Here is a 14,678-nt window from a genome sequence, read left to right on the forward strand (position 1 = left end):
AGGACTAAACTGCTTCTGGCGCAATGGAACACTGTGATGGAAACCAGAGCACACGGAAACACCGCTTACCTTCCCGCCTATTTATCTACTTGCACTGGTGTGCTTTCGAACTGCTAGGTAGGCAGGAGCTGGGACAGAGCAATAGGAGCTCACCCCATTGTGCGGATTCGAACAGCCAACCTTCTGATCAGCAAGCCCAAGAGGCTCAGTGGCTTAGACCACAGCGCCACCTGCATCCCTAAAGAATTCCCTGACCGGGAATCGAACCCAGGCCACAGCGGTGAGAGCACCGAATCCTAACCACTAGACCACCAGGGATATGCACCAGGCCCCATCTCCAAGCCTTGAATCTACCTCCCAGGGATGATGCACAGGTGAAATGGGGAAACAAGTTACAATTGAACAACTTGGCAAAAGGGCAGGTTGCAAATGTGACATAGAGGTAGACTAATATGCAGCAGATGAGAGAGGGTTCGATGTGCATCAAGTGAAAGTCTCAAAACAAAAACAAAAACCCTTGGTTGGGTATGCTTAGTTCAGTCTCCTGGGATCAGCTTTTTTTCCAGGAGCAATTCACCGTGATGGGGCAGCACCTTTCCTGCAGGCTGTGATCACAAGGAAATGCAGCTTGTTGTTGTTGTTCAGTCGTTCAGTCGTGTCCGACTCTTTGTGACCCCATGGACCAGAGCATGCCAGGCACGCCTATCCTTCACTGCCTCTCACAGTTTGGCCAAACTCATGCCAGTCTCCAATCATCTCATCCTCTGTCGTCCCCTTCTCCTTGTGCCCTCCATCTTTCCCAACATCAGGGTCTTTTCTAGGGAGTCTTCTCTTCTCATGAGGTGGCCAAAGTATTGGAGCCTCAACTTCAGGATCTGTCCTTCCAGTGAGCACTCAGGGCTGATTTCCTTCAGAATGGATAGGTTTGATCTTTTTGCAGTCCATGGGACTCTCAAAAGTCTCCTCCAGCACCATAATTCAAAAGCATCAATTCTTCGGCGATCAGCCTTCTTTATGGTCCAGCTCTCACTTCCTTACATTACTACTGGGAAAACCATAGCTTTAACTATACGGACCTTTGTCGGCAAGGTGATGTCTTTGCTTTTTAAGATGCTGTCTAGGTTTGTCAGCTGGATATATATAGTCACAATTGCTTTGATCAAAAGTGACATTATCCATGCAAGTGCACACCTGGGGGAACGTTAGGCCTGCTCATGGGTGGCAAATGTATACCTGCCGTGCATCCTGTCTGAATCAGGCTTTAGCCTTTGAGCATCCTATTCATCATCCGGATTTAGGACCTCAGCATTCCTATTAGCACATCAGATGCTTTTGATCTTTACCATAAGGGTTTCACTGTTCTGTTCCTTTTGTTACTTGTCTGCAGCAGCCTGTGTTGCCACTGAACTGTCTCAGGGGAAGAAGGTAGCTCCCTGGTAGAGCATCTCATTTGCACACAGGTTCAGCTCCTGGCACCTCCTAAGTAGGGGTGAGAATGTCCCCGTCTGAAACTGCCCCTCACTGTCCCCGGTGGTGTGCCTGTTAATAGGCTGGCTTTGTGTTAGCCAGCTGCCCGTATTATTTCATCATTGCTGTCTGTATACAGCGCAGGTCTATACATTTGGGCACCTGAGACAGACCCCAAAATGGCGCCCTGCTTCCCACCAGGGAAGAAAGGGTGAGGGAGCAGCTGCATCAGGAACAAGGGAGGAAGAAAGGTCAACATTGGGATCTGCTGCCCCAGTAGATCCTGCTACCTAAGGCAGTCACCTCATCTTGCCTCATTGTTGGGCTGGCCCTGTCTATATAGAATCCAGTGGCGTAGCAACAGGGGGGCGGTGGGGGCGGCACGCTCCCGGTGCCACATCTCCGGGGGTGACAAGACATGCGGTTTGCCGCCACCGCCGCTCCAGCGCCATACGGATGGTGCCGGGATCCTCTGCTTGCGGCTACAGCCATACAGCACTGGATTGACCATCCGTACGGCACTGGATTGACCGTCCATACGGCACTGGGTTGACGACAATGGCAACCCACTACGTAGCAACGCTGCGCATGCGCACTACGGAACAATGCCCCGCCCCCGGGTGCATGTCATGTTTGCCGCTCCAGGTGCCCAAGCGGCTTCCTACGCCACTGATAGAATTGTAGAAGTGTAGAGTTGGAAGGGACCCTGAGGGTCATCTAGGTTTACATAAAAGACACAGAACCACAATATCTCAAGGACTGCCTATCCCTATATAATCTGACTCGGACCCTGCAATCATCATCCAAGGTCCTTCTTCGTGTGACCCCTCCATAAGAGGTTCAGATGGTGGCAACATGAGAATGGGCCTTTTCTGCAGTGGCTCCCTACTTGTGGGATGCTCTCCCCAGGAATGCTTGCCTGGCACCTTTGTTACATATCTTTAGGTGTCAGGCAAAAATATTTCTCTTCTCCCAGGCCTTTGGCTAATTAAACAATCTATGGCAGGCATGTCCGATAGGTAGATCGTGATCTACCGGTAGATCACTGGACACCTGTGGTAGATCACTGGCTCCCCCAAAAGAAGCTCAATAACTTTGGATTCCCTAAAAAAAACCTCAATTTTTTTGCCCTGCACTCCCCAAAAATGGAGCTTTCTTTCTCCCTTAAAAAAGCTCAACAACAACTTTGATCTGTAAGCCTAAAAAACGGGCCTTCCTCCCCCCCAAAAAAGCTCAACAACTTTGATCTGTACCCCCCAAGAGGGGGTAAAGCACTGCCACTTTTTAACTCTGTAAGTAGATCGCAGTCTCTTGGGAGTTGGCCATCTATGCTTTTTAAAACTGTGTTGGGCGGGAAGGGTACTGTTTTTGTTTGTTATTATAGTATGTATTTTGTGTTTTTGTATTGTAAACCACCTTGTGATCCTCGGATGAAAGACAGTATAGAAATTGAACAAATAAAATAAAATAAATTCTACTGGAATTAAGTACCACACTCAAGTAGACATGTACAGGATTGCAGCCTTTATGGGTGATGTTTCATGTTTCACTTGCAAAGGATTAGGCCATGAAGATCTACGGAGACTGATATGAAAAGCAAGGGTTGCAAACCTTGGGGGGGGGGAGAACCTGCCCCTTTCTGTGCTTTAACAGCATATTGATCTTCAGATATTTGCTGGTGGTGATTCTTATTTCACCTGTGGTTTTTCCCTAGATTATGCTACTGTGAAAGTTAACTCTACTTTCAGGCCCTCGGATCCCTTCCCCTCCCACACCCACAAGGCAGAAGATTAGAAGCCAGTTATTTTGGTACACTTGCCCTGCTATTTCTGCTCCTGCTGAACTTCATGAAGCCAGTCGTGACATCATATTAAAACAGCTGCATAATGCATTTAAACCTCAGGCATGATGTTTGCTGGAAACATACATTCAAAGGAAGGGAAATTTATTTACCAAGTCAGAATCTCACTTAGGCGCAGCTTTCTCTGAGTGCACACGGAGTAATTTTTGACAATCCACTAAAGTAGTTTAACATATGACTCCTCCCGAGGGGTCAAAGAGACTTATTGTGGTCATCTGTCACCGAGGGTTAATTCGCATGTTCACTTTATGAACCAAAGTTCCCCACTCGCCTTTAACACCACACATCCAGAGGCACATTCCCAGGGATGAGTTGCAGTTATTTATGGAAATGTGCCCAGGCCAGAGAGACCATGTGATCCAAAAGCAGCTGTGAATCTTCCCTTATATTGTGAAAATTACATTTTATGTAACTTCACTGGTGCTCCGTATGGCACTTAGCAATGATGCAGCACACTGGATCTCGTCCTGTTTTCCTAGTGTGCCGTGTGACTCACACATGTTTATTTGGCAATATATTCCATTGAGTTCAGCAGGACTTAGCCCCAAGTAAGCATGCATAGCAACACAGCCAGGCAGCACAATCCTATGCGTGTGAATTAAATTGCACTTGTGTTCAATGGCACCAGGGTCGCGGGTTTAGGATTGCAGTCTTAATATAACCACTATGTGAGGTTCCGCCCCCCCTCCAATTTGTTCATGTATAGTATTGAAACACAGCATTGTCTTTTGGCCAATATTTGCAAGCTCACACAGAGCCTCACTTATCATTCAGAATACAGGCCTTCTGCTCAACAGATAATTGTTGTAAGAAATTTATTATGGTCTGAGGTTTGTAGGGAGAGTGTCTGACAACAGAGTGCTTTGTTTCACCAAGGCATAAAAACTCGGAAAACAAGAAGCATCAAGGTACATAGCCTGCCACACTGTTTTCTTATCAGAGTATTCACATTCCATGCACTTAACCAAGCATTCATGAAATTTCTCCTGGGCATGTGCTGTTGTGGTGCAACACAGAGTAGTAGAAATAAGAATTGCCACTATTAGCCCAATGGATGGAGTCTTGGGCTGCCATGTTAAAAGCTGGGTAAAGTCAAATATTTTTCACAGGCAGTTTCTATCTATCTATCTATCTATCTATCTATCTATCTATCTATCTATGTATCTAGATATAGATATAAAGAGGTAAAGGTACCCCTGACCTTTAGGACCAGTCGCGGATGACTCTGGGGTTGCAGCACTCATCTTGCTCTATAGGCCGAGGGAGCCGGTGTTTGTTCGCAGACAGTTTTTCTGGGTCATGTGGCCAGCATGACTAAGCCGCTACTGGCGAACCAGAGCAGCGCACGGAAACGCCGTTTACCTTCCCACTGGAGCGGTACCTATTTATCTACTTGCACATTGAGGTGCTTTCGAACTGCTAGGTGGGCAGGAGCAGGGACCAAACAACAGGAGTTCACCCCGTCGCGGGGATTCGAACTGCCGACCTTCTGACCTTCTGATCGGCAAGCCCTAGGCTCTGCGGTTTAACCCACAGCGCCACCCGCGTCCCTATATATTGATATAGATATATAGATACCGAATAAAGGTGAAACTCTAAATATTAGTATATCATGGAAAAGTCTATTTATGTAAGCAATAGTTTTCATTAGCTACTGGAGTTTAATATATGAGATAGACTCATGACATGCAAAGCGAGATATGTCAAGCCTTTGTCTGTTATAATTGTGATGATTATGGTGTACAACTGATGAAAACCCTGTCCTTTTGCTGAAATACCTGTCCTTTTGCTGCCTTTTCCTACTCTTTATCCTAGCTCAGGCTTCCCCAAACTCGGCCCTCCATATGTTTTGAGACTACAGTTCCCATCATCCCTGACCACTGGTCCTGTGAGCTAGGGGTGATGGGAGTTGTAGTCCCAAAACATCTGGAGGGCCAGGTTTGCCTATGCCTGTCCTAGCCTATAATTCTAGTTCTGCCTTTTAAAACTTCTTTCCTTCTCCTTCCAGTCACGAGAAAGATCCTTCTCTCTAAGGCTGCTCCCAGGGGGGTGTTTATTGTGGGATCAGGGCATGCAAATACTGTGCAGCAACCACACCACGCCATAAGCATCGAAATTCCAGTCCATATTCAGATTTACCCCCTTTGTGGGAAATCATTACAGTAAGTGTGTGGTTTTTTTTGGGGGGGGGTTAAAGCTATTGGGAATTACCTGTTTTGCAGTGTCTTAATGACCCATTTGCAGTATTATGGCCCTGGTCTGGAAGTCCCTTAAGAGCCCAGGAATGTTGTGGATTGCCAGTTTGCGATATCCAAACAGCCTGTTTGTGATTGTAAGCCCCTGCCTGGAAGCACCATCAATAGTCTATGAATATACGGCCGCGTTTGCATTATTTCATGCAGCCCGTACATGGATGTACAGCTTTAAGAGAAACGTTTCAAAAGGAATCCGTCCTAAATTATGGCCACTTTGCAAAAAATACACAAAAATGCTCTTGAGAGGTATTTGGTAAAGAGGGGAAATTGGCAGTCATTTTGTGGATACGGCTGTGTGGGCACCATTAGAATACTGGCATTCTGAAAATGCATTTATAATAAACAGCTGCAAAAGCGAGATCGACTCAGCCACAGATTGTACTTTGGGTTACATAGCGATCTCTATCATTCTTTTCATGCCGAGGAACAACCAGAGAGAAAGCTGAAGCTGTTTATTTAGTCAAAAGATTCTGGTTTGGAAAGAAGGATGTTTTGTAATCACCTTCAAATGTTTTCCTTATATATTTGCATTTTCTGGTATGGCCTTTCCACATCATTTTACCTCTTAAATAAAAATAGATGCAGTTAAAAAAACATGGATTACCATCCTTCAAGGATGCATCCAATTATTTGCAAAGTCATTGGCATCAGATACATCAGGAATCAGTGCTTGTTTTCACCCAGTGCTTTTTTTCCTAGCAGAAAAGCACTGGTTCAAAATGTGGCACTAGCTGTAACAACTTCACGGTGAGTACAGGCACATTTTTTTTCTAAAAGAAAAGTTTAAATGTTTCTTTGATCATCCTTCAATCTTCTTGCCAAAAAAACCCCCCCTAAATGTGAAACGTTTAAAATTTGACAGTCTAGTTTCTGGAGGGACAAAGGCGAGGAACAACAGGCATATTTTTCTGTACCACTCACTCCATGTTAATTACAACACAGCTGGCATCTTTCAGGTTCAAAGGCAATCTGTAGAATGTGGTGCTTCAAACCACTTAGCAGGAATGACTAGAAACAGTTTCTTCCTACCATCTGTAAAATCTCGTGTTTATTCACGCACAGTTGGGGTTCCATCTTTTTTTCAGATTTTGTTATATGCACCAGACATATCTGTTTCTTTTTTAAAAGCTATTGCAAATTTCTGCTTTCTCATCTTGATTCGCAACTTTCTTTCTCTGACAGCTTAATAATAATAATAATAATAATAATAATAATAATAATAATAATAATAAATTATTTATACCCTGCCCATCTGGCTTGTTTTGGGTTGTTCTGTTGAATTCATTTAACTCGCACTGAACTGTCCTCCTTATAGCCTCATAGAGCTGGGAACACACAAATCTTTCTCATGGGGTTACAGGTATATGCCCTGTTTTCTGGCCCCTCTTGGGGCAAACCCTGTTGGGTGAGTTTGTATGACTATAAATCTTTGGCTAAATAGACATGCACCTGCATGATTGTGGTCTGATGCTGCAACTACAGGCAACTTTAAAATGGCAAAACGCTTTATTGGCCGAGGGAGCCAGTATACAGTTTCCGGGTCATGTGATCAGCATGACTAGGCCACTTCTGGCGAACCAGAGCAGCGCACGGAAATGTTGTTTACCTTCCCACCGGAGCAGTATCTATTTATCTACTTGCACTTTGACGTGCTTTCAAACGGCTAGGTTGGCAGGAGCTGGGACAAAGCAACAGGAAATCACCCCGTCATGGGGATTCGAACCGCCAACCTTCTGATCGGCAAGCCCTAAGTTCTGTGGTTTAACCCACAGCGCCACATAGACACTACTGAACTTATGTTAGTAGCCTGATGACTGACAGAGATTTTCAGCGCTACGTATTTCATCTGTTTACGACACTGATATCCAACCTTTCTTCTTCCATGGAATTCAGGGTGGCATACATTGTTCTCTCCCTCCCATCACCACTTTAACCTCATGACAACCTTATAAGTTGGGTAAGGGTGAGAGGATGACTAGCCCAGGGTCATCCTACAGGCTTTCTTCCTGAGTTGGGATTTGAACCTGGGTCTCCCCAGTCCTTCTCTACCAATCTAACACTATTGCATACCTAGAGGATAATCCTGTATTTCATGCAAGGTGGCATTGCAAAATACCTCCATGATGATACACCAGGTTTGTGGAGGTGGTTTATCTGCCCCAGAGAACAAATTATCTTTATTTCCTCCATCATTCACAATCCAACAAAATAAAATAAAAATGTTAACATGCTGAATGGACTAAATATTGTGCATGTTCCTCTGCCAAAGTGCCTGAATTGTCTCTGAAGTCCAAGTGGCAGCCAGACTGATTGGCTGAAATCCCATCTGTGGGGGAATACACTTGTTGCCATAGCCAAATGGCACCATGCGGTGTTCAACACAATGGAACTTGATGCTCATGTGAGGACACAGGTTGATAATATATATTTCATCAGCCATTGAATGAATAAGTCAATGGGATTCTTCAGAATGAGTGGACCATTTCAGAAAAGCTGTCCCGAGGTGTTTCCAAAACAAAGGCTTCCTTGAACTACTAATTTGTTCTGTGGAAAACCAGTCCTCCCATAACAGTGATGGGGTGGGTATCTGGTTATTTATGAATAATGGCCACCTCTTGATTTTTCACTCCATCACGGGGATTTGAACCACCGACCTTCTGATCAGCAAGCCCAAGAGGCTCAGTGGTTTAGACCACAGCGCCCCCTGCGTCCCACCAAGTTGGCAACCCCTCATTTAGAATTTTTATGTTATCCAATTAAAACAAAAATTAAGTGCGTCATTGATGACAACCATTGCCTCAAAACAAAACTGGGGCTGCAGGGGACTACAGTACATTTATTTTCAGCCAGATACTAAACAAACTAAAATGAGGTAACTGATTGGTAGCCATTTTGTCATCTGCCATGGAATGGTTTGATGAGAGTTCTTCCTCATAAACACATAATAATACATGTTCATTAGGACTTCTTTTGATTAAAGCACTGAGGGGAATAATCACTTCATCTTTGGGACAGTTTATTTTTCTTCAGAAAACTAGACTAGGAGTATTATCTGGTTTTTAACTAGAAACTAGTGTTGCCTTTCAGTAGGAAACACAAATCTTTCATGAATTCCCATTTGGGAAAACTCTGTTTAATTTGGTCTCATCATTTCCTCTGAAATACCTGTTCTTCAAGTCAGAAAACAGTACATACTCTTTTTAGGCTAACAGAGTCCTTATTGTGGAATCAGATTTTCAATAGGATATCCCTTTTTTATTATTTAAAAAGACCAGGTGCCAAGGCAGGCAGCCCCCACACCCAAGGCTTTTAAAGTGTCCCAAAGAGGGAGTTTTGGCAAGTCCAGCTTTTCTCACCTCTGTGTCATGAGCCACACTGCCAAAATCCTCAGTTTGACCCAATTCACAAAACTGGTTTTATGCTCAGGAATTCCTTTCAACATGAGAGCGCAGTGTGGGACATATAAATCATTGGTCATTACACGATGCTTTTACTAAAGCCTCTGGCGGCTTTCGCAGACATATTCTAAAGCTATCAGTTATTGGCTATTCACGTTGCCATGACATAGGCTAAAGGCAGATGACAGCAAAACATGTATATTTAAGGGTTCGAACAAAACATGCATTCCATCAGGCAAGGGGAGTAGATGCAGGGCAGATAATGATGGCCATTTACAGGAGGGCTGGCCTGCGCCCATCATCTCTGTGCTGCAAACTACTGAGTGCTTGATAACCACATTTTCACAGCCTTTGTTGTTGTTCAGTCGTTCAGTCTTCATGACCCCATGGACCAAAGTACGCCAGGCACCCCTATCCTCCACTGCAGTTTGGCCAAACTCATGCTAGTTGCTTTGAGAACACTGTCCAGCCATCTCATCCTCTGTCGTCCCCTTCTCCTTGTGCCCTCCATGTTTCCCAACTTCACAGCCTTAGGCAGACCATAAAAACAGGATAGTTTTTTGAAACCTTGATGGGATGCCACACATAGCTAGTGAGCTATTTTGGGGTGGCTGGTGGCCCAGAGTTGCACAAGTCGACTACAGTAGATGCACTGAGACATCAACTTGAAGAGACATTTACACCTGTTAAAAGAGGGAATCCAGATGCTAGCGGACATTCTCGTTGCCATTTGTAACTGGCATTACATTACACAAATGTAAGCAGGTGAATCTTCTCCTGGAGTGTTGACACCAAGTGGGGATGGCAGGGAAGATTCACCTGCTTACCTTCGGGTTGTCTGGCTGCGGTTAGAAATGCCAGAGTGGCAGGGAGTCAGTTTGGACCACAACCTGCAGAGAAAATACAACTCAGTCAGGCAACAAGCACCTTTGGAAAGGGGGAGGGGACAATAGGGTGCTGCTAAGTGCTTTTTTATATAAAAAATGTTTAGGGGTACTCTCAAAGTCACCATTTTATACTTTGAATTGGGAAAAATAAATACAGTAAACGGATAAAAGTACAAAGATTCAAGAAATGTTTAGGGGTGTGCGTACCCCCAGAAAAAAAGCACTGGTGCTGCTCAGATTAAACCTTGGCTTATGATCTGTGGCCACATTGTCTACGCTTCCAAACTGTTTTTGAAAAATGTGTGAGCGACTAAATTTTGGCACAGAGCTTGCACTCCAGCCAGCTCCCCAGCCTTCAACACTTCTTTGGCGAGGACATGAACATAATCTTCCCCTTTGAAATATGAAAAATACAACATGACCGGAAGACAAAACATTGCATGGGGGGGCAGGGGGGGACGACACACGCCATCTTATAACAATACGCTACAGCAGAAGGAAGGGAAGGACAAGTACTGGTATAAATAGAGCAACATCTGGGGCCTCACTGAAGTGATAAACATCCTTCGTTTCACTTCAGACCACAAGAGGCTCTCATGGTGGGGTGTTCATACCTAAAAGGTGGGGTGGGGGATAATAACCATAGAAACCGACTTGCAATCAAACCCACTTTCCTGGAACTATGCTCCATTTTATTCACGAGGACTTACTACCAAGTAGACGTGCACAGAGTTGCACTGAAAGTGTGAGGGACAAGGGTTCCTAGCTGTGTTCCAAGAAAGAATGGGAAGGCTTGGAGCAGGGAGAGAGGGAAATGGTGTGAGTTTTGGAGCCGCTTGGCAGGAACGAGCCCTGGGCATCTGCAAGGGCAGCCGGTTGCTTTTGGGAGTTGAGTACATATCTGTGCTGCAATCTGACTCTGACTCCAAGAGACGGCAGCTCTGCCACATGGAGCTAAGAGCAATTTATTTATTTATTAGGAATATTTATAACTTGCCTTTCCAATTCAAAAGTGAGCCACTCAAGGCAGCTAGCATTAATCAGAAATGCAAAGCTAGAATCATAAATCAAAGTTAACCAATGCATGAAATTATTATTATTATTATTATTATTATTATTATTAATAATGATAATAATGAGGATAACAACAACAACAACAATGTCATTTATGAATCACTTCCCATGATGCATCCCAAAGTGATTTGCAATATAGTGAAAACGTATATGAAATTAGGGGCTTGGCTCTTGCTCACCCTGCTCAACAACCCCCCTGACACTCCCCCCCAAGTTTCCTCTTCCCAAACCATGCAACTACAAAGCTCTTTTCACACACCCCACCCAAGCCCATTTCTGAAGCCACTTCTCTCTGCTCCAGCCCTGCATCCCTCCATTATGCAACCCATTTCCACTTCCTCTCCCTTTCCCCCAGCCACTCTCCATACCTTTTTCAACTCTTCCTTGCACACAGATCACCCCTCTCCATGCCTTCTCCCCTCTCCTATTCTGCAGCCCCCTTTCCACACAAACCCCATGCTGATACATGCTACCATATCTTTGAAATGAATAGAATTAATTAGAGCAAGCCTGTCAGTTGGCTTATTCAATTAGGGAACATCCTCTGCTGTTTAAACCTGCCATTTTCCTCCATGTCTCCCCACTCTTCTTTATTCAAATCCCTGCTGTTGTGCCATTTTTCTCAGTGTCCCTCCCCTCTCACTCCCATGCCATAGCCACTGGTGTTGTGCAGCCTGCCCTCTCTTTTGTTCCCCTAAGGTAAAGGTGAAGGGACCCCTGACCATTAGGTCCAGTCGCTGACGACTCTGGGGTTGCGGTGCTCATCTTGCTTTACTGGCCGAGGGAGCCGGCGTACAGCTTCCGGGTCATGTGGCCAGCATGACTAAGCCGCTTCTGGCGAACCAGAGCAGTGCACGGAAACGCCGTTTACCTTCCTGCCAGAGCGGTACCTATTTATCTGGACTTTGACATGCTTTCGAACTGCTAGGTTGGCAGGAGCAGGGACCGAGCAACGGGAGCTCACCCCGTTGCGGGGATTCGAACCACTGACCTTCTGATCAGCAAGCCCTAGGCTCTGTGGTTTAACCCACAGCGCCACCCGTGTCCCCTTTTGTTCCCCTACCCAACCCCAATTTAATGCAAATCTGGGATTGTGATGAGGCACTATAAATCCTCTGATGCATGACGACAGCCTTATATTTCTATGTCTAGAGGAAGACAGGTCTGTATAAAAACTGTCAAACAACTCCATATATAAAAACAAGACAAAACAACAGAATATATAAAAAATGTGTTCAGATCCAATACAGATACCAATTAGGATAAAGATCTCCATTTAGAAAGCAAAATTAACCAATAGGATGCAGATCAGAAACCTTCCCAGATAAATTTTCAGGAGGTGGCATATGGATCCGCTGAGGCAAGGTGGGTGGGTGTCACAAATGGAAAAGTCCTTTCGCATGTTTGTGCCAATCACACCTTAGGTGAGACGTGGAAGAGGTCCTCTCACCATAAGGCCCTTAGTAGATGGGCAGGAACATATGGCAGCAAATGGTCCTTTAACTATTCTCTTCCCCCCCCCCCAAATAATAGTTCTTCATTGATTTTTTTCTTAATGCAGAAAATAGACTATCACTCCCAATTTCAGTGCCTCAAACGTAGAAAAGAAAAAGTAAATAGTTTTACAAATACAGAAATCTTATAGCAAAGTTGGATAGCCCTAACATAACGGATAAGTTGTTGGTTGTAACAGAACCCCCTGTTAATTTGACAGCGATACGCATCTTTGCAAATATATGAGTCTTATTGTGGCCATATATTCCAGAATGCTGCAGGAGAGATTGTTCATTTGTAGGGATATTTGTCTACATTAGAAACACCCAACAGTCAGCTGAAAATGTTTATTTCTTTTTTTTTTTTTTTACCTCTAGCAGTATGGAGACGTTGAGTCAATTTTTGAGTGCAATTTCCCACACCTTATTAAACCATTTTTGGAAGTTTATGCTGCATAGAGTTTTCTGAAACCTGGTTATCAAAGTGGAGCTGCTGTTAACAGAAAACCGAGGAGAGTCTTACATTGCAGGTCTCCCCCCCCCCTCGTGAAAAGATTCAATACACTGGTGTTTCTGTTGCTTGTACCCACACTAGTTTAGAGATCTCATTAATACATTAATTAACTTTAATACATTCCCACAACATGTATGTAGAAGAAAGACCGCCACCCCATATCCCCTCTAATGGAAAGGAGGTGTTTGTGTGTGTGATATTCTGACTTGAGTAAAATAAAATTTCTGCATGAACCAACTGCACAGGTTACAGGTGGGTAGCCGTGTTGGTCTGCCATAGTCAAAACAAAATAAAATAAAAAATTCTTTCCAGTAGCAAGGACTGCTTTTCCCCATATGAACCAACCTGGTCTCTGTGATCATCTGCTAAGGCCCTTCTTTGTGTGCCTCTTCCACAAGACGTTGGAGGCTGGCAACATGAGAAAGGGACTTTTCTGTGGTGACTCCCCTCTCGTGCAATGCTCTCCCCAGCATTATATATCTTTAGCTGCCAGGTGAAAACATTTCTCTTTCTATGGCCTTTTAAATGTGTTTATGGTAAGGGGTTTGGGCGACAGGGAATTATTGGTCTGTTTTTGTTTTATTATGTACTGGTATTTTGTGTTCTCATTTTGTATTTTTGTGAACCGCCTTGTGACCCTTGGATGAAGGGTGGTATACAAATAATAATGATAATGATAATAGGATGACATTTTTGTTTTTGTTTTTTGTTTTTTGGTGAAAATCTTTCAGTCTTGTAATTCTGCATGACCCTCAAGAGGAATCAATGGGAATATACCGGGCACCAGCATTTATTTTCTGAATTTCCAGATTTTTAATAAGTTGGATAGTGTTTTGGCTTTACAGGCTACTTCTGTTTTTTAAAAAAATACATGGATACAATAAAAAGTCTTCTTATTTGTACCCAGTGTTTCATTAATGTAAGAAAATAGGGGCCCGAGTTGATAGGCCTCTTCATATAATTTTAACTGTGGGATTTTGGTCCTTTAAATATTCTGATCCCAAACTGTTTTAGGGCTTCAAATGTGGTAACTTGTACTTTGACTAGCGCCTGAAAACAGATTGGCTGTCAAATGCTGGACAAAACTGTCTCAGTCATTCGCTTATCTGCTATACTTTCTGCACTAGCAGTGATCAAGACCGAAATGATGTCTTTAAACTAATAATTCATGACCCATAAGAACTTAAGAAGATTCCTGCTGGGTCCATTTAGTCCAGCATCGTTTCCCCATCACTGGCCAACCAGATGCTGCCACGGTGCAGGCAGGCAAGGCCTCCGCAGTTGGTCTGCAGTGGCACATTGTCTCTCAACAGGGATGGTCTATTTAGCTATCAGACCTAATAGCAGCTGATAGATGGATGCACCATCCCTTTTAAAGACATCAGCCAGCACAGCATTTATGTGGCAGTGAATGTTATAAATTAATGATAGAATGAGTGAATAAGTACTTTGGTCTGGGTCTCCTGCATCTATTGCCAACCCATTTTGCTGGGTGACCCCCCCCCCCGTGGGGTGGCATCAGGGACTGGCATCACTGGGCCCCTGCCAAGGTCTACACCAGGGATCAGCAAAATTTTCAGCCATGGGCCGGTCCACTGTTCCTCAGACCTTGTGGGGGGCCGGACTATATTTTGAAAAAATATATATGAATGAATTCCTATGCCCCCCAAATAACCCAGAGATGCATTTTAAATAAAAGCACACATTCTACTCATGTAAAAACACCAGG

General features: G+C 44.2%; 1 non-coding gene across 1 annotated transcript; it reads right to left on the reverse strand.

Moving 5' to 3' along the window:
* Positions 1 to 246: 246 nt before the first annotated feature.
* TRNAE-CUC lies at positions 247 to 318 on the reverse strand. The gene has a single exon. It is a non-coding gene; the product is annotated as a tRNA-Glu (tRNA).
* Between the last annotated feature and the right edge of the window lie 14,360 nt (positions 319 to 14,678).

Source organism: Lacerta agilis, chromosome 12, assembly GCF_009819535.1.
Source record: "Lacerta agilis isolate rLacAgi1 chromosome 12, rLacAgi1.pri, whole genome shotgun sequence".
NCBI lineage: Eukaryota > Metazoa > Chordata > Lepidosauria > Squamata > Lacertidae > Lacerta > Lacerta agilis.